At 41.4% G+C, this 27343-nt stretch overlaps 1 protein-coding gene and 1 pseudogene across 4 annotated transcripts in view; one reads left to right on the top strand and one right to left on the bottom strand.

The window, feature by feature from the left end:
- Positions 1-25456, bottom strand: part of SESTD1 (SEC14 and spectrin domain containing 1) — a 107002-nt gene extending 81546 nt beyond the window's left edge. For 3 of the 4 annotated variants that reach the window (XM_075530365.1, XM_075530367.1, XM_075530368.1), the window contains exon 1: positions 25305-25455. The gene's annotated coding sequence lies outside the window, so the exon portion shown is untranslated. Of the gene's footprint in view, positions 1-25304 lie in introns of all 4 variants that reach the window. The other variant, XM_075530366.1, reaches the window with a different exon arrangement.
- On the top strand, positions 22054-22454 carry LOC142424874 (fatty acid-binding protein 5 pseudogene; annotated as a pseudogene).
- Positions 25457-27343: the final 1887 nt, after the last annotated feature.

Here is a 27343-nt window from a genome sequence, read left to right as displayed (position 1 = left end):
TACACGCATGGACAGGGGAGGTTGCTGGACGAATCCTGTGATGTTGGCTGGACAGGAGAAAATCAATGTGTGCTTTTCACACACAGATACTGAGGGCGTGTGTGTGTGTGTGCATGTGTGCACGCACGCACTCTGTGGAGTAGGCACAAAGGCAATGACTTCTCAATAGCAATGAATACACATAGCCAAATCCTGAGTGCTAAAGATCATACCAACTAGGAACTATCAAGGATCCTGGGGAAAAAATGGCAGATTCCAAGGCTGAGTGAGAAGGGTACAAGATGAATGTGGAATGTCTTGATGCCAGTACATAAAGTGCTTGAACATTTATGGAGATGTGTCAAAAGAACAACAAAAGCCAGCTAGCTTGAAGGGACTCCCACTGGCCAAATCTGGATAATTCAAAAATGACATGCTAGTCATGGTATTATTGTACTGTCATCACAAACATAACCTACAATGTGTGTACAAGGAATGGTGCAACGCAAAAACTCTTCATTTTGCAGCTACCATAGAAACAACTGAATCCGGTAAGAATCATTTTATTAATTTCTTTAACCTTCAAAACTAGTGAGATAAAAATTCCATTAGAAACAGGATTTCCCCATAAGATACTTATTAACTACAAAGTGGGGGGGGGCAACAATTTTTACAGTCGGGAAGCCTGGCGGACACCACCCGAAGCAAGCAATGGAATAAAACAACAGCATGGGCCTCCTGATATGATACAGGAAGGAGGATTCCCTGCCAAAAAAGATAACCTGAATCAAATCACGAGAAAACATGATACAAAGCCAAACTGGGGCAGATTTCCACAAATGACCTGCATTCTTCAAAAGTGTCAACTCATGAAGCACAAAGCAACACTGAAGAAGTATTCCTTTGAAAGGAGGCTCAAGTGATGCATGTGACAACCACATGAGACCCTGGACTGGACCCTACACGGAGGGAGGCAAAAACTTTTATTTTTCTTTCCCTCTAAAAGGTATTATTAGACCTACTAGCAATGAAATGAGTATAGCCTATAGATAGATGATAATTATCTTATCATTGTGAATTTCTTCATTCTGATCATTATAGGAGAATGTCTTCATTTATAAAGTTATGAACACTGACAAATTTAGGGGGAAAGGCATAATGTCTGCCAGAGCAAGGGGGTGTTAGAAAAAAATATTGCTGTAGGAAAAGCAAATACAGTTAAAAAACAACAACCCTGAAATTTGGAGGATGTGGGATGAAGAATATATGGATACTTTTTAATTTTTTGGTAAGGCTTAAACTGTCTCAAAATAAAACACTTTAAAGCGAAAGCACAGTAGTACTTGATAATAGCCTTTCTGTTTTATTCCCAACTAGTGTGTACCCACACACAAAAACTAAACCAAACTCACAGCCATCGAGTCAAATACGAGTAATAGAGAGATTAGTGAACAGAGTAGATGGCGTCTGTGAATTTCAAAGACTGTAAACCTCTATGAAAGTAGAAAACTCATCTTTCTCCTGAACAGCTGCTGGTGGTTTCGAACTTAGGACCCACTACAGTACCAGGGATAACATACACACACACACACACACACACACACACACACACGTATTAAAAAATAAAAAACTTTAAGAAATCTTCAAGTCATTCTTTTCTTGTACTCTTTACCAAAAAATGACCACCTAGCCTGCTGGCTCTGTCATCTTCTCAACATCACTATTGTCTCCATAACTGTATAAACGCCAAATGATTTCCTAGCCAGACTCTCTCCTTTTAACTCATCTTTCACACAACAAAACTGACCACCGTTCCTATACTTCCATGGCTAATTATTTCACAAGATTTCTAAGTCTTTTCCAGATCTACCCCTGCCCCTTCTCTCCCCATTATCTCTTCCTTCTCATAGGCAAGAAACCAGGCCTGTCTCTGCAATTCCAATGCTGATTGCTTGCACTCTGGTATATGTTGCTGCTATCTCTAGAGAAGAAAACGTATCTATTCTTTCTAGTCTGCTTAAGCAATCCCAGTCATTCTTCAAACCCTATCTTAACATAAGCTTTTACATGACCCTGTGACTGGCTTAACACGCAATGTGAAGATAAGGAAAAGTGCTACCATTTTAATCTATCATTATTACCACTATCACCCCAAAGGAGGGGAATTACAAAATTTCCTGGAAAAAATATTATCTATTAATTCCATTTTCCCCATGAACTTTTTGAAGAGCCCATGTTTATCTATTCCCCCTTTCAGAGAGAGGTCATTATAGAGACCATGTTAAATAGAAACAATGTCATGGACAGAAGAGACTCTGTCATTTATCTGAAGAATTATTAAGAAAATAATATGTCCTCAAATCATGTCAATAAATATGAACAAGTAGTTGCACACACACAAATATGAGCACACAATACTGAATTTAAAATGATAAAGTCTCAGTCTTCATGCTGAAAATGAAATTTTAAAAAACTTTAACTTTGAAGAAGAAATAGTTTCATGGGGTACTATGTACTTTTCTTGCCATTTAATATATATTAAAATTAGGCCTACAATTAATTTTTCATACTTATCTTTGAAAGTAAATACTCATGCTTTTCTTCGATTTATACATTTTATAAATTGATCATCAAATTTTTGTTCACAGGCATTCAGATCATTAACTGGGATGAAAATATATTTATATAAAATAAATAATATAAAACTCAGAGTAGTTTGGGTTCATTCTAGTTTAAAATAAGAATACTCATTTTGGTCAATATGCTGGTGCTTTAAAAGCAGTAATTGCTGATTTCAATTAAGCACTATAAAAATCTAATCAGCACTTAAAATTTTATTTTCTTGGTCAAAAACTAAGGCCATAATATAATCATCTGTAGTGAAGTTAAAAGAAAATTATTATAATTATTACAATTGCTGCCCTTTCAATGTACGTACACACACACATATCTCATCTGGCAGTCTGTCATATTATGGAGGCATCTCTGTTCTGATGCTGGAAGCTACGCCACTGCTATTTCAAAAACCAGCTGGGTCACTCATGGTGAACAGATGACAACAGAATCCCCAGGCTTAGAAAGAATCGGTCCATTTCCAAAAATGTAGCCATTGGAAAATGCACAAAAAGCAGCAGAGCCTTGTCTGATATATTGCCAGAAGGATGCGCCCCTAGGACGGAAGGCACTCAAACTACAACTCAGAGAGAACTGCCTCCTTAGAGTATCTGTTGTTCTTGTTGGGAACCACCCAGTTGTTTCCAACTCAAAGTGACTACATACAAAAGAACAAAATAATGCCCTGTCCTGTGCCATGTTCACAACTGTTATGCCTGAGCCCACTGTTGCGGCCAATGGGTTAATTCATCTCTGTATGTCTTCTTCGTTTTTTGCTGACTCTCTATTTTACAAAGCATCAGGTCCTCTTCCAGGAACTAGTCTCTCCTAATAACATGTCCAAGCAGAGTCAACTTTACTGACCGAGATGGAGCAAACTGTCAGATCTTCACTTGCTGATGGGGCATGGCCCAAAATGAGAGCAGCTGCAAGAATACTTATCAGAACCTGGAATATGCAAAGTACGGCTAGAGGAAAAATAAGATCATCAGAAATGAAATGAAATACATACAGATCAATGTCTTAGACATTAGTGACCTGAAATGGACTGGCCGTGGCAATTTCTAATCAGGTAATCATATGGTTTACTATGCTGGGATTGGGCACACTCAAGAGGAATAGCATCACATGCATCATCAAATAACATTTCAAGGTCTATCTTGAAGTACAATATTGTCTGATAGGATAATATCTACACACCTACAAGGAAGACCAGTTCATACAACTGACTGACAAGTAATTGATAATCCACTAACTTTCTCATCATCATTCACTAAAATTAACTTAAGATAAATCAATAGCTCTTTTGGAGTCTTTTCTGTTACAAGTTCTACATTAGAGATGTATTATTCTCATCATCATTCACAAAAACTAACTTAAGATAAATCAATGGGAATTTACTCATCAAAACCAATGATTATGAAACTGAAGAATCCTATCAACTTCTGCATCTGAAATTGATCAAATATGCAACCTAGATGCATTGGTAATTACTGGTGACTAAATTGTGAAAGTTGTTAACAAAGACGGCTCAGTAGTTGGAAAATATTACTGAGAATAGAAATGAAGCTGGGAACCACATGAAATAATTTTTTCAAGACCAATTACTTCATTACAAATACCTTTGTCAACAACAAAAATGGTGACTCTACATGTGACCCTATCCAGAGGGAACATATAGAATTATATTAACTCTATCTGTGGGAAGAGAATGATAATGAAGTTCAGTATTATCAGCTTAAACAAGGTCTGTGGAATAGACCACCAACTGCTCATATTCAAGTCCAGGTTGAAGCTGAAGAAAATTAAATCAAGACAAAAATATATCCATTAGTATATTCCCTTAATTTAGACATCATCTCATGAAAATATTTGATACAATGATCACTATAATACCCCCACAAGTTATATGATGATATCAAGAATATTGTACATGAAGAAAGCAAAAGATCATTAAAGAGACAGGAAAGACCAAAGTAGATGTCAGAAAACACTCTGAAACTTACTCTTGAACAGAGTAGATAAAGTAAATGGAAGAAAGTATAAAAAGAGCTAAAGAGAAAATTTCAAAAGGCAGCTTGACAAAGTTAAACACTGTGATAGAACATGCAACGGCCTGAGATTAGAAAGGGGGAAAACACACACACTTAGCAGGTATCAACTGGAAAGAACTGAAGAGAAAATTCAAATCCTGCAATAGTGGAGATTCAATGAAGAAAATATAGAATGATGCAAGAAGCATCAGAAGAAGATGTAAATACACAGTGACTTATATGCAAAAGAACTGGTCAACATTCAAACATGTCAAGAGGTAGCAGATTATCAAGTACCGATGATATTGAAGAAAAGAAGCCCAAGCTGCCCTTCAGGTTCTGCAGAACAACAAGGCTCCAGGAACTGGCATAGCACCAACCGAAATGTTTCAACAAAAACAGTTGTATCAAGGCGCTGCCATAATTCTACGCCAACTCAGAAAAGGACTTGGCACAAGGATTATGATTGCTGACATCAGATGGATACTGGCTAAAAGCACAGATTACCAGAAAGGTATCTACTTGTGTTTCACTAACTAATGCACATGCATTCATGGATTTGTGTGAATCATTCTATGGATAACCCTGTGAAGAGTGGGAACTCCAGAATACTTCCCTGTGCTCATGTGGAACGTGTCTATCAACCACGAGGCAGTCATTCAACCAGAAATGGGATAATGCGTGGTTTACATTCAGGAGCAGTGTGTGTCTGGTTGGCATCCATTGTGCAAATTGCTGTCTGCTGAGCAAACAAGCAGAGCAGCTGACTATATGAAGGAAGTGCAGTACTGGGATTGCAGGAAGGCTCTCTAATAACCTGTGATAGGCAGATGATTCAACCGTGCTTGCTGAAAATGAGGAAAACTTCAAGTACTTGCTAATAAAGATCAAAGACTACACTCACTCTTCAGCATGGATGGTCCTCAATGTAAAGAAAACAAAAATCTTCACAACTGGACCAGTGGACAGAATTAAGATACATGGAGGAAAGACCAAAGTTGCCACGGACTTTACTTGGAGCTACAATCAACAGTCAAGCAATCAAAGGACATATTGCATGGAGCAAAGCAGCCATACAGGCTTCTCTAAAGAGCCAAGCTGGCACTTTGAAGATAAGGCGCACCCGACTCAAGCCAATACGTTTTACATCATCTTCTAAGCCTGGGAAAGCGAGACAATAAATAAGAAAAACTGATGGATTTGAATTATGGTGCTGGAAAAGAATATTAAATATACCACGGACTACCAGAAAAACAAACAAATCTGTCTTGAAGGAAAGCTTAGGAGCAAAGGCAATGAGACTTGGCTGTTGTGTTCTTGATCTTCCCATAGAAATTCTTCTTGATCTTTTCATAGAAATTCTATGATAATCAATTAAACTCTTATAAAATTCTTTATTTTATAACTACATATATATAAAATATTATACATTACATTAAGGTTTTTGACAAGTAATTTGAAAATCCATTAACTTTTTATCATCATTTACTAAAATTAACAAGATAAATCAATAGCTCTTTTGCAGTCTTTTCAGTCACACCACAAGTTTTCCATGAAATTAGATTTATTACTTAATAAATTATTGTTATAGGGGAAAAAAGGTTATCGGGAAATGAACTAGACATGTAGTCCTAAAATAAATAAGTAGAACACCTAATTTCTTCTTCCTTAGAGGAAAGTCTTATTGTCACACAACTTAATTAAATTCTTGTCCCTGATCCTAATTCTTTTTCTCTGCCTTCTCTATTTGGCTGGCCTATTTTTCCTTCTCTTTTACTCCCGTTTATTTGTCCTTCTTTCCGTTGCCCTAACCACTGCTATTATTAGAAACCAAAAGTCCCGTTAGCCTCTTAAATGAAATACACTGTACTACATAGATGCCAAACATCTACACTAACTTCACTGTAAGACATTCCAAACAGGCACACTTAACTAATCATTACGAATGGCTGATTTCTGTGTTCTAGCTGCAAATGTTATGCTTACAACGAGCTGATACTTACATTCTTACTGACCGTGCACTTTAGTATTATGACAGATAATATATTCAATGTCAAATTAAGGCTACTAATTTAACAAGAAATCTTACCCTGTACTTAAACTGTATGTTCTCTGCAATATTCCTACAACCATCTTTGAAATTAAACAAAATTTTTTTTTAATCTTTGAGAAAATACTCTTAGATTTGCTCACCTTAATTGCCTAAGGAAGCATACTTATTTGTATTAAGACATCACTCCTTTGGGAGAGAGATGTTTGATAATGCTGTGTAACATAACCACAGAGGTGAGTCATTTGCAGGATGTCAAACAACAGGGTTTTAAAAACCTAAGGTGAATGCTTTCAAAGATCCAGTTCAAAGTTCAAAGCAGTTCTGTGCTGCTAGGATGCATTCCAAGACAGTTAATGGCAAATGAGAACATCAGTGTTCTATTATATTTCAGGGTAGTCTGATTCTAGAATCAATGAACCAGTCATTTCAGCCCTGTGTTAGAGCCATAGCGAAACTTTTAAAAAATATCAATGCCAGAGCCCCATTCCAAACAAAGTAAATAAAAATCTCTATGGTTTGAAACTAAACAGAGGTGTCTGACCATAATGTGCAATTTGGAAGCCCAGACCAGTGGCAAGATCTTTATAGTTAACATGAACTAAAATTTAAAGGATAACCATTTAGCATAACACTTTTTTCTTTAAAAAGTTTTATTTTGCAAAATGCGAATCTTTAAATTATCTAGCATCTCAATATTTAAATCCATTACTCACAAAAAGTAGGGTCTCCATAAACATCTGTTGCTGGCATAGGTATTTTAATCAGCTGATATTAAGATTACTTTAGCTACTTTGGATATTATTTTGATATTTTACAATAATATCAGCTTCAAGCTCCTTGAAGACAAATGATGTTTCAAGCATGTAATACCATGCAAATTCAAGGTAATGGGTGATATCACTGGGCAACGGAGCACTATGGAAGGAACTTTCAGGGAAAAGAACAAAATAATCAGAGAAAGGATAAATGGAAATGGGAACCACAGAGCAAAAGTGGGAAGAGTTCTCTTACATCAGGAGGCTTGCAATCAATGTCACGAATCAAAATGTGCATGAACTGTTGAATGAAAAACCAGTTTGCCCTATAAAGTTTTATCCAACTCCCAATGAATAGGGTAAAACCCTGCATAATACAGTAGAGGAAGTCCAATACTATGGTGTTGTGGAGACAAACAGGGCTATTGTGGAAGCTAGTCGAAAGGTTATGGATAGAATGAGGATGGCGCTGAAGCACAAGCTCAGCTATTATTCTCCATGCAATGAGGAGTCACTACAGGTGTTTTTTAAGAGAGCGACCTGGCACCATTCTTCCGGGATAACAGAGCTGGGGTACTTTTTCCTGCAAGTCCTAGATATTCAGACCCTAGATATTACACATAAAACAGGTCTGTGAAAAGGGGAACGAAAAGAGACTAGCCAGAGATCTCAAGCACAATAGATAACAAAATGGAGTCTCCTGGGTTTTCATTTGCAGCATATATTTCACACTTGAGGTTGAAACGCTGGCAACCTGGACACATCAACAAAGACAAATAAAGGACCAGGAAGAGCCAGCCTAGCCAGAAAGAAAACTTTCAGACAGTAACTGTTCTACTCCAGCCAAACACCACAGGAAAAAAAAAAAGTGTTCCTAAAACCACTCATGCCAGCAAAGTGGAGAGCCAAGGCTTCTATTCCTTCTAAGACTGCCATGACTCTCTGAACCTCCCCAGAAGAATGGTGTCTAGAAAGCCAACTGGGGAGCCAAGACTTTTCTCCTTGCTGGTTGATTGCAAGCCCCAGTGCCTAGCACTACCCATTTCCCCTGTGTTTAGTGAAGACTAAATGGAAAGTTATTAAAGCTCTCTGACAACCATGGCAAAAATGCTTCAACGGGCAAATTTGAACATGCTTGAAACATATACAAGGCCTCAGCAAAGATAAAGAAGATGTGAAACAGAATAGAAATTTTAGACGTGAAAAATACATTAACTGCATTTTAAAGTTAAGAGGACGGGCTCAACAGGAACATGGTAGGGACAGCGGGAAAATCCACGATTTAGACGTTAAAAGACCAGAGATTTCCCAAGCTTACTAGCAGGATGTACCATATATATTCGAGTATAAGGCGACCCGATTATCAGCCAAGGCACCTAATTTTAACCACCAAAACGGCATAAAAATGTGCTGAAAAACTCGGCTTACACACGAGTACATATGGTAACAGAATGAAAGACAAATGGACAGACCTGCAAGAGTACAGCAAGAGACTAACATCTGTGTCAGCAGAGCTCTAAAATTAAAACAGGATGAAGGCAGGGCTGAAAAAGCACTCAAAGACACTACTCACCGATACAAGTTAAGAAACTAAAAAGGTAAAATTCTAGGAAATGCACACTAAGAGATAGCACAGGTAAACTTCGGAAAACTAGATTAAAACAATAAATGCAGAGAAAAGCAAATGATGGAAAAATTTCAACTGATGAAAGTTTGTCATCAGTGGGAACCACAGGAAGTGGCAAAATACTTCTCAAATGCTAAGAGACGGTCAACTCTATACTCAGTAAATCCTATAATCAATGAAAATATCTTGCAGGCATGTAGTAGAAATCAAGATATCTCAGATGAAGGAGAGTAAGAGACGTTGTTGCCGGCAGGCACACCCTGAGAATAGCTAAAGGAAGCTCTTTAAGCAGAAATGAAACAATAAAAGAAAGAACCTAGACTATAAGGCAAGAATAAATAACACAGTGGTCAAAGCTGAGCAACACAATACTCTTCTTTTGAATTCTCTAAATCATATTGGACAACTGAACCAAAATATTTAACACTGTCTGATATGGCTCTAACTGTATATGTAGAAACTATTTTAAAACTATGTTGAAAGGAAAAAAGATGGGGAGGTAAAGATTTTACACTTCACTAACATTAGAAGAATGATGACACCAATGGAGTGTGGTAAGTTGTACATTAAAATCCCAAACCAAGCCTACTGTCCTTGAGTCAATTCCAACTCACAGCGATCTGATACAGGGCTTCCGGAGCTGTCCATCTCTATGGGGAGCAGACAGAGCGGGTCTCTACACCAGACCTTGCAGTCAGCAATTCGATGCAACAGCACCACCAAGGCTCCTTAATTATGTACACATAATGTAATGCCTAGAACCATCACCCAAAAAGACAAAAGAAATACACTCTGGACAAACTAATATAGTAACTGACAGAAAGGCAGGAAAACAGAAGTAAAAATTAGAGAAAAAAAATTACACAGTAGACAAACCTTAATATGTCAAAAATTTCATTAACTATAAATGGTCTAAATAGAACTTAAAAAGAGAATGGATTAAAAAACCTTACCCAAATAAATGCTGTTTATAAGAAACTCACTTCAAAAATACAAGTGTTGAAAGCAAAAGAATGGGGGAAATATATTATATACATTAATCAAAGGAGAACAGGTATAGTTATATTACTATCACATAAGGCTGAAGTCAGAGCAAAGATAATTATGAGACAGAGATGTGCATTACATAATGATAAAAGGGGAAATTTATCAAGAAGATGTAGCAGTCTTAATAGCGTATGCACTAAATAAGAGTTATAAAATATGTGAAGTAAAAGCTGAAAGGACTGAAAGGATTAAAAGTCAAATCAATAATTATTGGTGAAAACTAACACTCCTCTCTCAACAAATGACCAAACAACAGAAAATCAGCAAAGATATAGAATTCAATAACACTCCCAAATTAGAAAAGATCTAATCAATGTGTCTAGAGCACCCCACCAAATATCAAAGTCCACATGTCTTCAAGTATTCCTGGAACACAGATCATTACTGGCCCTAACTTGACCATAAAACCTCAACAAATTCAGAAGAATTGAAAATATACTCACTGTGTTCTCTGACCACAGTTGGAATCAAACCAGAAAACTGGGAGGAAAATCTGCAAACACTTGGAAACCAAATAACACACTTCTAAATAACCCAGCGGTTCTCAACCTGTGGGTCGCAACCCCTTTGGGGATGGAACGACCCTTTCATAGGGGTCGTCCGATTCATAACAGTAGCAAAATTACAGTTATGAAGTAACAACGAAAATAATTTTATGGTTGGGGGTCACCACCACATGAAGAACTGTGTTATTGGGTTGCAGCATTAGGAAGGTTGAGACCCACTGAAATAACCCATGGGCCAGTCAAAGAGGAAGTTTCGAGGGAAATAGAAAAAAATAGTACTTAACTAAATGAAAATGGAAATTTAAAATACTAAAAACGTGTGTGAAGCACATCTAAAGTATGCCAAAAGAGAAATTTATAACACTAAGTTCCTATCATAGAAAGAAATCTCCAATCTATGGGCTTCAAAAAATTCATGAAAGCATATGGAAATTTCCCATGAACTTTCTGAAGCAAGTTCGCGTTACCCTAATATCCAAATGAGATAAAGACATGTATGCACATTTTTTTTAAAAAGTTAAAATAGCAAATACAATTTGTCAATACATACATAAAGAGATATGTAACAGGATCACATAGGGATACAACTGGCTCACTAGCTGATGAGTTACTAGAGCTCTCCCCTTTGCCCTTTACGCTCTTTTAAAACGAATTATTTCAAACCCAAGATTCTCAGATTCCAAGGTACTCACTTCCCTTGGTTTGATACTCTTTCCTTCTTTCAGCATGGTGACCATTTCTGTACCAAGCCCTCTACTCCAACCTCCTGTAATTTTTCTCTGTAGCCTCCAGCCTCACGGCAGAAAGTGGGTGTGGAGTAGACCAGAAGCAGAGCATAATAATACCTACCAGGCTGGCTAGGTTCAGGTCAATCTCCAACACACACTCAAGAAAAAGACTAACATACATACACACCCTATTCCGCAACTTCCATCCAGCAGATTTAAAGATCCAGTGCAGTTGAGGAATGGGGAAGGAATGCTGCTGTGTGTACGGAAGGGAAGGAGATTAATGATAACCATGGAACAGATCTGACAGGGAAAAAAAACTGGCAAATGACAGACATAACTGGGGAACACAGACCATGGGAAGGGGAAAAACTTCTAAAATTAGATCTTAATGTCAACTAACTACAATTACACACATGAACTTGTTTTTAATTTGCACCTATTATGAAACATACCCATGCCTATCATTAAATATGTGTCAGCACTAACTTCATTTTGAGTTTCGTTTTATTATAATTGCAACCTTTTTGTTCTATCCCAGCCCCTGAATAGTCTTTTATTGTTGCTTGCAAATGTAGCCTAGTAATAACTGACAACTGTTTTTCCTTCTTAGATATTATTTTTAAAACATTACCAAACCACCATTCTGTCACAGGTCAGTAACATAGTGTCCCACTTCTCAATAGGAGCCCATCCTGAAACCAAAATACATGTTTCAAACCCAAGCTATTCCTTACAATACAAAAGCATTGTTAAAGCAAACCGGGGCCAGAAGGCCAACCCAGCTTTGAAGAGTCTTTCCAAAAACATCTAACCGTGAGAAAAACCTCAGGCAAACCAAAACTGAGAAACATAAAGTTCTGTCTAGTTAGCATTTCTCAAAACTGTCAAGGTTACGAAAAGCTGGTAAAAGCTGAGGGGCTGTCAGAGAGCTGAGGAGACACGACAACTCAGTGTAGTGTGTGGCATTCTGGATGGGATCCTGGAACAGAACCAGAGCCTTCATGAAAAAGCTGAGTATCTTTAGTTTCCCAGGGCTGCCATAGCAAAATATCATGGCTTTAAAGAACTTTATTTCCTCACAGTTCCCGAGGCTACAAGTCCAAATTTGGGTCTCAGGAAGTTGGTCCACTCTTATGTTTCAAGTAACTGCCAGCAATCCCTGGCATCCATCCGCTTCCTCTTGACATCTGCCCCTGTGCTTGTTTCTGTGCCTGCGTTTCCTTTGGGAAGAGAGCACTCAGAAGAGATTAGGTTTAGGACCCACTCTACTCTGGAATGACATCACTAATATTAACACATGAAAACTCACTTTTAACCAGATCGCATTCACAGATATGGGGGTTAAAATGTCTACAAATACTTGGGGGAGTGAGGGGATGGGGGTGGGGGAAGGAAAGGGGCAAAACTGAGCCAATAATAACTAATGAACTACAAATAAAATTTTTTAGCTAATTTAAAAGTAACTGACCAGAGTTGGATCCTTAATTTGACGGGGTGAATTATTTAATATCCCTCTTGTAACCATAGTCTTCAAAATTCCCACCACACAACTGTGCCGGACCAAGCAGATTAGGTATATCCCGTCTTTTCCTCCAGACTCTGGGTAAGAGAAGTGGAAGAAGATGCTGGTCAGATTACAAAGTCCAGTTGTGAGTGATTGCTAGAAGGGCTCATTTTAAAAACGTCTGACTTCAACATGGAAAAGATTGGTCCATTTAGGCATTCTGCTGAGTATGAAATGAAAAATCTTAGAAGCAAGCGGGGGAGGAATCTATTATCAAGAAAGAAGAGTCAAGAGGAACGCCCATTCTTTGGACATCAAGACTGCCATGCACTGAACCACCTAGATTCCGGCAGAGAGGCCGAGGCAGTACAAGAAGGCAGAATGAGACAGAGTAGTTACTAGTTATTGCTGAGTGTCTTAGGACGGGGTTGCTTTGGGAGTGGAGCGTCTCAAGGCACTTAATTGAAGAGTTAGGTTTGCTGGCCCAAAGAATGAGAGATGAGCACCTTCTGAGGACTATGGTAGAGTAACAGGTCCTGTGGATGTGTAATCACAGCCCTAAAAGAACTCTGTAACATTGCCCAACCAGGGTGAGGCCAAAGGGGCTCATGACTGAAAGGCTTGGGACCAGAGAGAGGCCTGCTTATGAACATGGTTGAGGAGGGGCTGTCCTTACCAAAGAACTGTATCCTTGGCACTTCTGATCCTGAACTGTAACCTGTTAACTTCCCTACTTAACCCTATCCCTATAATCATGAGTTGTCCTGAGTTGTGGGTGGCTATTGCAGTAAATTACCAAACCCAGCTGAAAGAACAACTAACAAATGTGAGGATGGCCCAGGACCTGACAGGGTTGCCTTCTGTTGTGCATATGGCCATTCGCCCTGAGTCGAATCAACTGGAAGGCACCTAACAGTAACAAACTGAGACGTAAAGAGTGCTGTGGGAGGCGTGGTGGATGTCAGAATTGTAAGGAAGGCTGGAGGGGGGAGGGATAGGTGACCTCATCCTCTAGGAACTGGTCTTGAACTGGTGAGTTTGATTCTTCTCCTTTGTGAAGTCAAATGAAATCAGCCAACATTGCCTCAATGCTGATCTGTTTACACTTACCACACACCACGTTTAAGATGATAACTTTAAGGGAAATTGAAACTGGGTAAAGAATACATAGGAATTGCTTGGACTACCTTTGCCACGTTTCTTTAAGTGAAAAATTACTCCAAAACAACTTATTAAAGAAAATGCTTCATGTGTAGGAATTTACTTTCGTGTACAAGCAGTAGAAAAGGGTATCATAATGTGTCGTGACACAGGGGAAGCAGTATGTACACGATGGGTATGGTACCTGGGGTCGGTGTGAGTCGGGACCGACTCAACAGCACCTAACAACAACATTGGAGGGATCACGTGTGCAAGTAAGAAGGATGAGAAAGCATGCACACACGCCAACTATTTCTCGGAGGACACAGTAACAGTCTGATCACACTGGTTGACTCTGGGTAGGATGGAATTGAGTGGTTGAGATATAGGAATAAAAGGAAGCCTTTACCGTGTCTTCTTGCAGCTTTGAAAACACGTGACTGTAATACCTGAAGTACAAATACCTTGTACAATGAAAAGGATAACAATGATCGGAATTAAGGCAAAGGTAGCGAAAGGCATGAAAGGAAGTCATTAGCGAGAATTTTAGGAAATTAAAAAACAAAAAAACAACACTAATCTCCAGCTGTCTGTGAAGGTTTCCCCACATCCCTTTTCCTCTTCTTTTCCACCAATCTCATTTCTCCTTAATGCACTAGAGAAGTTCTAGTCTTGCAGAACTAATCTGACTGCCAGCCCTAACAAGTCACCTGCTTTTTTCACTACCACAAATTCCTGTGTTTCCCCGAAAAACATAGCATTAAACTTAGAAGTCACCATCTATCATGTTACTGAGCATCCTGTATATTTTGCCTATAAGAGGGATATCAAATCCAAGCATTATATCACTATTCCTATCCACAACAACAACAAATATCACTCGGCAATAATAGTACCCTTTCCTACTAGGTCCAGCTGCTTCCTCAAGCTACCTCTCAAGGCAGTATTCCTGGCAGCCCCCATTACCAATCACAGCTGACACACTATATCTATTCTCTCTTAGATCAATCTATTTGTCCCTATGAATCACGTACACACGCACACACGTGCTGGGCCATCAACAAATTTATGGGAACTTTTTGAAGAACTCTCATCTATCTTATTGTGTACTACCTAAGATTAATGAGACAACAACACTGAACTATAAAATGTTGGGACACTAAAGATAAAAACCCAAAATAAGGATACATGGGGGGAAATGGTGCCAAGAATAAGGCATAAAATAAATAAACAAGGCATAAAGGGGGTACAGAAGTAACCCTTTGTGTCTGCCTGCTCTGTGGTAGGCCACCAATTGGCGCTGGCTTTCCAGTAGCCATCACAGAAAAGAAAGAAAACCACTACCAGACCGGGAGAAAAACAGAAAAGTACTCAGAAGTGGAAATCCCACGTACTTGCAACTAGGAGACCAGATAGTTCTTTTTATAAGGGAAAGAGAATAATACATGAAAAAGCTGTCCAATATCAACTTTTCAAAGTACTGGATTGTTTCTGACACCTTAGGAGAGAGCTATGTCATCTTACCACAGCCCAGCCCAGGAAAACTGATTTTACAGAGAGAAGACACAAGCTCTAAGAGCCCTCTGTCCTTGTATTTGGTTCCTCTACTTCCTCCATAACTAGGTTATAAACTCAGGCAAGAGAAGAGCCATGTCTTCTAATCCTTACATATACTTTCAAGGTGCTTTGTGTGCTGCGGGGGAAAAAGATGATGCAGAACGATTGAGGTAAAATGCATTTGCTTATTTGCATACAGCAGTCAAGCCTACTCTGATCAAAATTCACTAAACATAATCATTCCCTACTGTGTTCAGTAAATATTCTAACAGAAGACCCAAGTGACTGAATTCCTAAACCTTGAACATGATATCTAAGTCACAAGTTAATTTCTGATGTCCAAGTGCCATTTTTTATTGCTGTTTTATTTTGCATATGCTTAGCACAAGGCTTACAAGAATACCAAAATCAATATCACTGAATCTGATCAAAAAAAATGAAACCCATAAACAACAGCTCTGGCAACTCCTACCAAAGGAAAGACAGTTAATACTGTCTTTCAGGAATATAATCAATAGCTCTTTACAAACCAGCTGACAGTGGCAGGTTAATTTTTCAAATGACTCAAGTTCACTAGAAGACAATGAGTGATAAAGTACATTATTTTCCCTACTCCTAAGAATTAATGCTTTTTGAAAATGCCAAACTACCAGAAAGTCATACTTTTACTTTACAACCCACACAGTGTCAAACAAGTTTCTTGTTAAATGACCACCATCTCCTTTCACTTGATCAAATTGAAAACGTAATGAAGACCAAGCAATAAATTATTTAGGGGAAGTGATTGAGCACAATACGAAGAATTACAAAAAGATTAAATTACTACTCTTAAGCATAGACATTAAGAAACATTAACAATCCTCTATTCGTATGTTATTAATGGAAGTCATTAATAAATAAGCAGTCTCATCCTACAATAGTTGACTTTTTTTACACTTAGTATCCCAGTTTATAATATGCCCATTTAGTATTCCCAGTAGGTATGCCCATACCTGAATATCCCCAAGGAGAGCTGTAATGAGTGGAATCACTTGGGCAAAAATGAAGTATCCAATGAGAGGAAAATCCAGTTCCTGTGTCTTTTGTTTCTTCATCTACTAAGGAGGAAAATTATAATGCTTTCTATGAAAGGGCTACTACCAGACTTGAAGAGTAAGCGACCTACTAGTAAATGAACATTAAGGTCCTCAATAAGTGTTGGTTCTCTTGGAATTGGAGGTTGTTTGGTTTTGGTTTTTTAAGTCAGGAAACAGAAGGACCTAAGTAGTTGGGTGACTTGCCCAAGGTCAATGAATAATAAATAAAAGTACAAAGACTGAAACTCTTAGGGCCTAATGCTCTTTCCACTATCACTCACAGTCACTCACTGCCATCAAGTCAATTCTAACTCACAGCGACCCCATAGGGCAAAGAAGGGCTGCCCCGATGGTTTCCGAGGTTGCACATCTTTCTCTTGTGGAGCAGCTGGTGGGTTCAAATTGCTGACCTTGAGGTCTGGTAGATTTGAACTACTGACCTTGTTAGCAGTCCAATGTCAGCCCACTGTGTCATCAGAGTTCCTTCTTTCCACTATACCCATCCTCTATAAACAAAAATCCTCAAGAACACCAAACCCACTACCAGTAAGCAGTAGATTCTGGATCATGGGGAGTCTGTAAGACACAGAACAGCTCCTGATTATTTCTAAGACTGTAAATCTTTGAGAGAACAGACTGATGCATCTTTCCCTTGAAGAGCAGCTGGTGGATGTAAATCTTGGACCATGTGATTAGTACCCCAACACTTAATCCATTGCATCACCGGGCTTGTTCTATTATACCCAGCAGCCTTAAAACAGCAAGGCTTCGAGGTCATCGCTGTTGGGTTCTCATTCTATGCAAGGAAAGAAAATTAACCATCTGAACACCTGCCAGGCACTATATCCTCCTTTCTCACATGGCTGTCTATGCCCTCAAGGTGAACTCTCAGAGTGCTACCATAGAATAGAGCAGAACTGCCCCGGCAGTTTCCAAGGTTGGAAATCTTTACAGAAGCCCAGCTGCCACATCTCTATCCCAAGGAGTCGCTCCTGGGTTTGAACCACCAATCTGTAGTTGGCAGCCATGTACTTAACACTGCAAGCCAGCGACCCTCTGTTTTCTTATACTCACTGACGTCAGGTCAGTCTGACTCACGTGACCCTACAGAGCAGAGTAGAACAGCCCCTTTAGGTTTACAAAGGGGTAAATTTTTACAGAAATGCAAAGCTCCCTCTTTCTCCCGAGAAGCAGAGTGGAGTTGAACTGTTGAGCTTAGAGTTAGCAACCCAGAGCATAACTCACTATGCCATGAGGGCTCCTCACTTTTCTTATATCTACTGATGAAGAAGGCACCCTACAGTGCAAGGGTTAAGTGCCTAGCTGTTAACCCAAAGGTGGGTGGTCTGAACCCACCCAGTGGCTGTGTAAAAGGACATCATGCTTAGAGGAGCAGCGAAGAAGAGGAAGATGCGGAGTGACGTGGTGGCCCTAATAGCAGGCGCAAATGGAGCAACTGTGAAGCAAGTGCAAGCAGAACTGGGCGCTATTTGTTGTACACAGGGTCCCTGAGGCGAAACCAACTCTAGGGCATCTCACAACAACAGTGGCTGTGAGGGCAAATGACCTTCAGATCTGTTTCCATGAAGACACTCATTCTACACAGGCTTTTACGTGACCAGGCAAAATTAATCCAGCCCTGCTTACTCCACTACTTGCACAATCCTGCTTCAAAATGAGTGCATGTGTTGAGAAACCTGCCTGCCAAAATTAAATCCTAAATGGCCTGGAAATTTTTATTGACCCATCCACCTTGTAGAAATCCTCTCTGGCTCCATGAAGATTCTTCCTTAAATCTCTTCCCATTACACTGAGGTTCATAATTATAATAGATAGGATGGCGTACACGCCTGTTACTATTTTTTAAACACATTATAATTATTTATCATTTTATGCAACTAGAGTGCTTTCTAGATGCTAAACAACAAAAGGGGCTTCAGAAAGTTCATGGAGAAAAATACATTCTTTCATCTCATTTTTCCATGAACCCTTTGTAATTCCCTATGATATACCTAAGGCTTTCAACATATTCACATCTCATTTATTACTTTCCAGAGTCCTCTGAGGTAAGCAGAAATGTGAGAGGGTACGGAACGTGCCGAAGGTTAGACAGCTGGCAAACAGAGTGAAGGATGTTACCTTGGGCCTCTCACTGCAAAAACTCAGACCTTCCCACGGATCTTGTTTCGTTTATTAATTTGCCTGCAGTCATCTTAGGAGGGTGGTGGTGATGAACTGATTCTCTCTCCAAACATGACACTGAAAACTGGGATCAAAACTTGATAGAACAATAAAAATTGGCAAAACTGAAAAGGTGAGCTCAGATCTCTGTCCTCTCCCAAAGTTGTCAGATGATTTCCAATGAAACTTTATGGGACAAGCAGTTTAAACTGTCTCAAAGCACATGCAAAAATGCCAAGGTTCTTAATTCCTCCGTGGAGACTGGCTTTATCTTGACACCAAAACCGGGGAAGGCTGGCTCACCAAAAAAGGAAACATTAAGCTTATCATTTGTGAATACAGATGCAAGAGCTTGAATAATATATTCGTTTCAGAGAAAAAGAAATATGTATAGTATGATCCCATTTGCCAATGGAAAATTACTGTGAATATACCTCTAAGCTTCATGTCTGTAGTAAATGCATAATTACACATACAGACACACATAAATACAAACACAGAGCTCGGCAAAGATGAACAACAAACTTCTCATTGCCTGGGGTGAAAATGGAATTGAGATAAAAGAGAAGGGGGACCTCCAATAAGATGATTAAAAAGAGAGAGAGAAAGGGGGAAGGCCAGAAAGGGGCATTTTTAGCTTTTACACTGTATACGCACAATCAATGATGATGATAGAAGCAGCTAGTCTAGAAATATAATGGAAAATCTGTAGCACGAAATCTAGTATTGTTTGAATTTTTATAATTAACATGTATCGTGGTTGATAATTAAAATGCATACGTGAAAAACATGGCCCAAATATTCATTTGCTATTTTTCTTCTGCTTGTTATCATTAAAACCATTTTTTATTAACTCATTTAGGAAACACCTAAGGCACAACTCCTATGAATGGGCCATTGAGCTAAACCCTTGGAAGAGAAAATGTGCACAAAGCCATACACTGGGAGCTTATTATCAGACCCCAGTTCAGTAACTCCCTTTTAACACATCAGATTTTGAGCTTTACATCAAGATCTAATATTTATCACCAATTATTTTAGCTCATATGCCAGAGACAAAGATATTTCCTTTACTGCAATCTGTATTGTCTTTATTCCTTTTTTTTTTTTAAAGAAAAGGCAGCAGAGAATTTTTGTTTTCCTTTAATTTAAAAAGTACATTTATATTCTATTCATTGAACGGCTAGATTCCCTGTTATGTGTCAGGTACTTGTACAGGAGGAAAGACATATAATCGTGAATATGTAACAAGATGCTTCTACTAGCCTCTACCAAAACCAAATCAAACTCACTGCCCTCAAGTCAGTTCTGACTCATAGTGACCCTATAGACCAGGGTAAAACTGCCTGTGTGGGACTGTATTCTTTATGGGAGAAAGCATCTCCCCGAGGATCTACTGATGGTTTCGGACTGCTAACCTATGGTTAGCGGCGCAACGAGTAGCCACTACGCCACCTAGCCATCAGCCTCTAAAGGAGTTGACAATTTGCATTAGCTGCCATATCTACCAGTACAAAAAACTGAGATCATAGCAATCCTACATTTCAAAATGAATTTGCCAAACTACCTCTAATTAATGTTAGCTTAACCTGCAAAAATAATCATTTTTCTCAAAAATGTTAAATTGTTCAAGTCTTTCACAATGAGGGGAAATGCTTTAGTGGGAGGGAAAGAGCCTATCAGTTACAAAAGATGAGAAAGTACACAGCTCAGAGTACAGTGGATTGAATCTAGAAACAAGTTACTCCAGTAAGGAGCTGTTCCAAGATTTGACTGTAGTTTCTCCACTGGAAATAGGGACATAATATCTAACTCATTAGGGTTAGAGAAAAGCAACTATCTGAAAAAGGGTAACAAAATCTGGTATTGTGACACAGTGTGGCCTAGAGTCCCCAACATCTGCTTTTTCCTTTGCTAAGGGTGGTTTGGTTATTTATTTTCTTAAATTCCTACTTTGTCACTAATTAGTCAAGCAAATTCAAAAACATAATTTACATTCTGTATGCTTCCTGAAGTGGAAAGAAGGTAGGCTTACGTCAAAACACCTAAGTTTATTGTGTCCAGACACACTTCATAAGCTCGGTCAGGTTAAAAATTAGTTATTTGACCACTCTGTGCTCAGTTTCCACATATTAAAAAGGGCCAAAAGTTACCGGACAGGCTTATTTCAAAGATCAGAGGAGAAAATCACTCTTACAGACTGAATCAACACATGTCTAAAGATAAACATGTGGCCAATGAGGAAATGGAAAGACGCTCAACGTCCTTAGACATCAGGGAAACGCAACACAAAACCATGCAATACCCCTTCACGCTGACTTGGATGGCTATTAAGAAAAATAAACAAAAAGTCAGCATGATGAGGATATAAGGAAACCGGTGCTTGGTTGCATGCTGATGGGAATGGGGCAAGTACTAAGGAAAATGGTACAAGTGCAATGGAAAGCAGTTTGGAGAACCTAAACAGGCATTTACCCCATGACCCAGCAATTCCACTCCTACATTCACACTCAAGCATACTGAATTTATACGAAAACCCAAAAACGTATACACAAATGTCATTATTAATAGACAAAAAGTACAAGCAGCTCATGTGCATCAATCAATGAACACATAAACAAAATGTGGTCGATCCTTAACATGGAATATCATTTGGCAACAAAAAGGAAATGAGGCACCTCTACAATACGGAAGAATGTTGAAAACATTACACTAAGCTTAAGAAGGTATGAAAGACCACATGTCCATGGACTGTCCAGAAAAGATACCGCCACAGAGGCAGAAGGTAGACCAAGCAGGCACTGACAGAAAGTGACTGCTACGGGGACAGAGGTGGGGGTTTTGAGGGAGGATGACAACGTCCTGGAAGTAATCCATGCAGGCCCTGTGACTGCACTTGGAGAGGGTGCACTTCATGTTGCATGAGTGAATAGATCCTGAGGGAAAGAAAACTTTTAGGGAAGCTTACATTGCTGCTCCATTTCATGGGAGATACGTTTCTCGACAGATTCCTCTATGGGACCTTAAGTGTAGAAGACAATGTCTCCTGTCACGTGTCTCTTTGAAAAGGTGTTACACAAATGAATACAGTTCTAATACAATAAAACCACCAACAATGCCAGGGAACCCTTCTTAAGAATCAGATTTATTTGGTATAACTATTTCTTCAAAAGAAATGTTCTGTTCGTGACACCGTGCTCGCCCGCCACTCTGCTCTACCTTTTCCGCTCGCCTGCTCGCCCTCGCCCACCATGGCCACCATTGAGCAGCGCGTGGGAAGATGGCGCCTGGTGGACAGCAAAGGCTTTGATGAATACATGAAGGAACTGGGAGTGGGAATGGCTCTTCGAAAAATGGGGGCGATGGCCAAGCCTGACTGTGTCATCACTTGGGATGGCAAGGCCCTCACCATGAAAACGGAGAGCACTTTGGAAAGCCTGCAGTGTTCTTGTACCCTGGGAGAGAAGTTTGAAGAAACCACACCTGACGGCAGAAAAACTCAGTCTGCAACTTCACAGATGGTGTTTTGGTCCAACACCAGGATTGGGATGAGAAGAACACGATAACCAGAAAATTAGAAAATGGAAAATTAGCGGTAGAATGCGTTACAAACAATGTCACCTGTACTCGGACCTATGAAAAAATAGAATAAAAATTCCATCATCACCTGGACAAGACTTAGCTGTGAGAAGGAACAAGCTGAGTTCAATGAGCAAATCTCCGTACTGCTTTGTTGTTGTTGTTGTTGCTATATTCCATTACTTCGATTACACACACTTTACATGCAACTATTACCAAGTGTTGACTTGATTAGGATCATCCCTTTGATGAATAAATGAATGTGTTTGTGCTAAAAAAAAAGGAAGAAATGTTCGTATCTGTTTGAATTTGCATTTAGGGAGACAAAAGAGCTCCAGGGAGTCCGTACAGCGTGAGAAAGGAAAGAAATAAAAGGTCAAAATGTGATACTTTGGGCGTTTTCTTGTTTGTTTAAATTTGAAAGCCAAAAAAAAAATCACACTGCCATTGATTCCACTCACAGAAGCTCCATGTGACAAAGTAGAGCTGGCCCTGTGGTTTCCAAAGCTGTAAATCTTTATGGGAGCAGAAAGCCTCATCTTTCTCCAGCAGAAGGGCTGGAGAGTCCGAATTGCTGACTTTGAGGTGAGCAGTCCAACAAGTAACCCACTATGCCACCAGAGCTCTTGGGTTGTTTTTTTGTTTTTAATTAGAGGACATTTAAACTCACCCACTGCCATCATGTGGATTCCGTCCGACTCACTGAGACCTTACACGGGGTTTCAGAGGCTACAAATCAGTGGTTCTCAACCGGTGGGTCTCGACCCCTCTGGGGGTCAAATTACCCTTTCACAGGGGTCACCCAATTCTTAATAGTAGCAAAATTATAGTTATGAAGTACAACAAAAATAATTTTACGGTTGGGGGTCACCACATGAGTGAGGCACTGTATGAAAGGGCTGCGGCATGAGGAAGGGTAAGACCCACTGATAGCAGACGACCTCATCTTTCTCCTGAGGAGTTGCTGGTGGTTTTGAATTGCTAACCTTGCAGCTCGCAGTCCAATGCTAATAATGGCCAGTTAGCTTTCTGACATGTCAGTAGTAAAACTACTTATTAAAATTGTTATTAAATGGCCATCAATCAACTAAAATCCAGGAAAAGCAATGTTATGACCTCCATTTACTATTTCCATCGGAGGATCAATCAGCTCCCTTAAATATTATGGCCCAGAAAACTTGTACAAGTGTTTACGTTCCACTCAGTTCATTGTGTGGAATGCAGAACTTAAATCCTCTTATAGATGGAATAAGCATCTGTCCAAAGACACACGGGCAATGAGAAATGGAACCATACTCAAGGGTCACTATGATTCAAAAATTGGCTGGATGACTCATCACACCATCATCAACGCTCTGCCATCCACGTGGTCCTTCAGCTATTACCATGAGTTTTACAGCTTGGCAAACTCTTTATCAGTTCATTTTGTGAAAGTTGGGGAACTTTCAAAGCAGGCCCAATTTTAATCGTTCAATTCTGTCTAGCACATTTGAAAATTCAATAAAATTATCTCTTGGTATGTGGAATATAAAAAACCAATACAGTTGTGTAATGCTTTCTCCGTCCTTTGGGCATTTCCCCCCATGTACTTGGTCATGGGGTAAAGACAGTCACCAACTTTTGTCCACATTAAGTATTTTGTACAAAGGCTTCCTGGCTCTAGGACAAAGAAGTACTTTATTGCTCAAAGTAAAAGGAGGATATCTTCCTTCTATTTAGTATTGTTGTACTAAAATAGCACAACCCCTGGAAAGAGCTGGGTTTCAGCAATACCCAAGGTAGGTAAACAAAGATAAATTGTTCTATGTTCCTTGGGGTGGGAAGGGAATTCCTCACACCTATGAAAATAAGGTTTATCAAGCCAAAGAAAACTAGATGGATTAAGGTTTTCCAACGTGGGTATATTTTTGGGTAGCAAGTTTCATTTGAGGCGGTGCCTGCCTCCCCCTGCTGGGATGCATGGCGGGTCTGGCTGGCACCGGCAGAATGCGAAGAGAGCAGTGACCTGTCAACCAGCTGCAAGCGAGTTATGCCAACAGCACTCAAGTTCTCAGGCGATGCCAGTGCCAGAGAGAATGATGTCCGAGCACCAGGGGCACCACGGCGCTGTCGCCAAAGCACCAAGTCCAAACCGTGCACCTCAGGGTCAAATCCCACCCGTACCCCCACGGCCGGTGTGAACGCGCATCTTTTTCGCACGTGACTTGCCACCAGTTTTTAATCACGGTATTTATTCCAAAGGCAACTGCTGAACGACGACTCTTCCCGGCGGGCTCAATGCTTCCCCTTTGGCCGCAGGGATGTTATCTCGCAGGCCCGGGCAAGGCAAAGCCCAAGGGGCGAGGGAGGTGTCCGGGAGGCTGGGCGCAGCCCGGGGGCCGCGAACCGGCATCCCCCCACCCACCGGGCAGGGCTGGTCACCAGCCACACAAAGGAACCGGCCGCGGGCGCCAGCCGCGGAGACGCGCCCGCAGCCGGGCGCCACATCTGGTGCCGGCACGCTCGGAGGCGCGGACCCGCTGCAAATCGGAGCGGAACGCCCAGACCTGTTGCACGTTTCGGGTTCCTTTCACCCCGCGTCGAGCCAGGGCTCTCGCGAGCGGCGCCGCGAGCGGCTCGGGGTCCGCGGGCCGGGCCGGGGCGGGGGCGGGGGCCGGGCCGGCAGGCGGCGCGGAGGCAGGGTCTGCCCGCGGGCCTCCCACCCCCGGCGCTTTGTCTGCGGCCGCCGGGGCCCGGGGAGGGGGCGCCCCTCCTTCTCTCTCTCCCCCCTCCCTCCGTCCGTCCCTCCGTCCGTCCCTCCCTCAGCCGCGCGGCCCGCGCCCGGGAAGAAAGCGGCCCTCCGCCGCCTCCAGGGCCGCGGCTCGCCGCCCGCCCGCGGGGCCTGCGCGCTTCCCCGGCCGGGCCGCCCGGAGGCCCCACTCACCTGGCGGGCGCGGGCGCGGGCGCTGGCGGCCGGCGGCTCGGGAGCGCAGGCGAGGACGCGGGGACGCGAGCGAGGCGCGGGCGGAGGCGGAGGGCGAGGCGCGGGGAGGCGGGCTGGGGGCGGAGCGGGCCCGGGCGCCGGCGGCTCCAGTCACTCGCGGCAAATCGCGTCCCGGCCACTCAGAGCGTCAGGCGGCGGCGGCGGCGGGAGGGGGGCGCCAGGGGGGGGTGTGGAGCCGCGACCTTCCGGCCCCGCGGCGCGAACGCAGTCCGCGCGGCCCAGCGCGTGCCCGGGCGTCGGAGGCGAGCGGCCCCACCCGGCCAGGGAGGGGGCGGGGCGGGGAGCCCCACGCGGGCCCGGGCTGGGGGCGGGGCGAGAAGGAGGCCGCCGGCCCACCTAGGGCTTGGGGCGCTGGGGCTGGTAGGGACCTCCCACCCACCTGGCTGACCCACCACCTCCCAACTCAGGCTCCCCAGCCTGACGGGCCCTGTGGGGTAGTGGAACTTTTGGAAGCACCGGACCTGGAGTTGGGAAGTTAGGAAGGTTTAATGACTTTGTGGCCTGACACCTTTGGCAGGGCATTTGAGTTCTCTGGAACAGGTAGATTACATTATGTTATCTCTTAACAGCCCCGAAATTCTGACATCTCATCCTGGATTTGTTGGGAATCATCTTGCCCCAACTACCTACCTACTACCAAGAGATGGAATGTCCCTACAGGCTGTGATGCCGCTGCATGGAGAAGAAAGTCGTCCAATGAAGAAAGGCTGTCTATAGGGAATGTATTTTTTCTTTTAAAACATATTTATTTCTTTCACATTTTAAAAATTGTTTACAGAGCAAATTGGTTTTTTCACTCAACAGTTCATATACCTTTTGTTAGGCCAAAGAGGTTTTGTGTTTTGTCTTTCTGTTTTATTTTTGAGGAGTTTTCCATTGGACACTGTAGGTTTCATCCACAAATGTCCCTTTGATAAATGGCCACTTCCCCCTCTTCTCCAACTCCGTTTTTCTCCAAACGTACTGACTTCAGAGCTCTCGTTCTTCTCAGCTTATTGCGCAAACAATTTTTATGTCATTTCCTGAATTCAATTCCAAAGAGTCACTCGTGAATACCCACAAGTTACTGCCATGTGGTCCCAATCCGAGGCCTTCCATATTACTCACTGGGTTAGGTAAACTCACTTCAGGATTACCTAATTCCATTGATAAAACCTTGCCATTCTAACAACCAGGCACCCAAATCTCACTCTACTGAAGTTCTCTGGTACAAAACCCCATGGATGGATTCTTCCTCTTCATTCCTGATGAATAAGCTGGTCTCCTCTCCAGAAACCTCTTAGCCTTTCAACTCTCCCTTCTGCTTCTGTTCCCACTTCCCTACCTCGTAGGTGGCACATGATTGCTGCTCTTACCCACCCAGAGGTTCCTCAAAAGACAGAGCAGGCAATCGGTTCTGAAAGCGCCCAGCCTTATTCTGCATACATGGATTTCACTCAACAGCAACAAGCAACAATTCTGCATATGACTGCCAAAACCCAGAGCTGAACATAGTAACCCCTTTTAAAGCCTTCCAAGACTCTCCTCTGGGACAAACAGTTCCAAGAGTTAGCATGGCTTACTCACTCAGAGTCAGCCTCTAAGATGTAAGACAGGTTAGAACTGTCCCTGTCGATTTCCAAGATTTAACTGTTTACAGGAAGAGAAAGCCTCACCTTTCTCCCAAGTGGTTTCCAACTGCTGACCTTATGGTTTGCAGCCCAATGTGTAACCCACCCAGCCACTAGGCCCCCACCATGGTATACCAAACTCACTGCCATTGAGTTGATGCCAACTCATAGAGAACCTGTAAGACAGGGTAGAACTGCTCATGTAAGTTTCTGAGACTAACGCTACTGGAATAGAAAGCCCCATCTTTCTTCCTCATGATATCTAGGTCCTTGAATATGTGATCCCTCTACCTCTTCAGCTTCAGCTCCAATCCAACTCCTACCACATCTACATCCAAGGCTTAAACAAGTTCTTCTCAGTTCAGTCAC

The sequence above is a fragment of the Tenrec ecaudatus genome, chromosome 13 (genome assembly GCF_050624435.1).
Source record: "Tenrec ecaudatus isolate mTenEca1 chromosome 13, mTenEca1.hap1, whole genome shotgun sequence".
Lineage (NCBI taxonomy): Eukaryota > Metazoa > Chordata > Mammalia > Afrosoricida > Tenrecidae > Tenrec > Tenrec ecaudatus.
The sequence above is the reverse complement of the archived record's forward strand: the minus strand, read 5'-3'. Positions and strand labels throughout refer to the sequence as shown.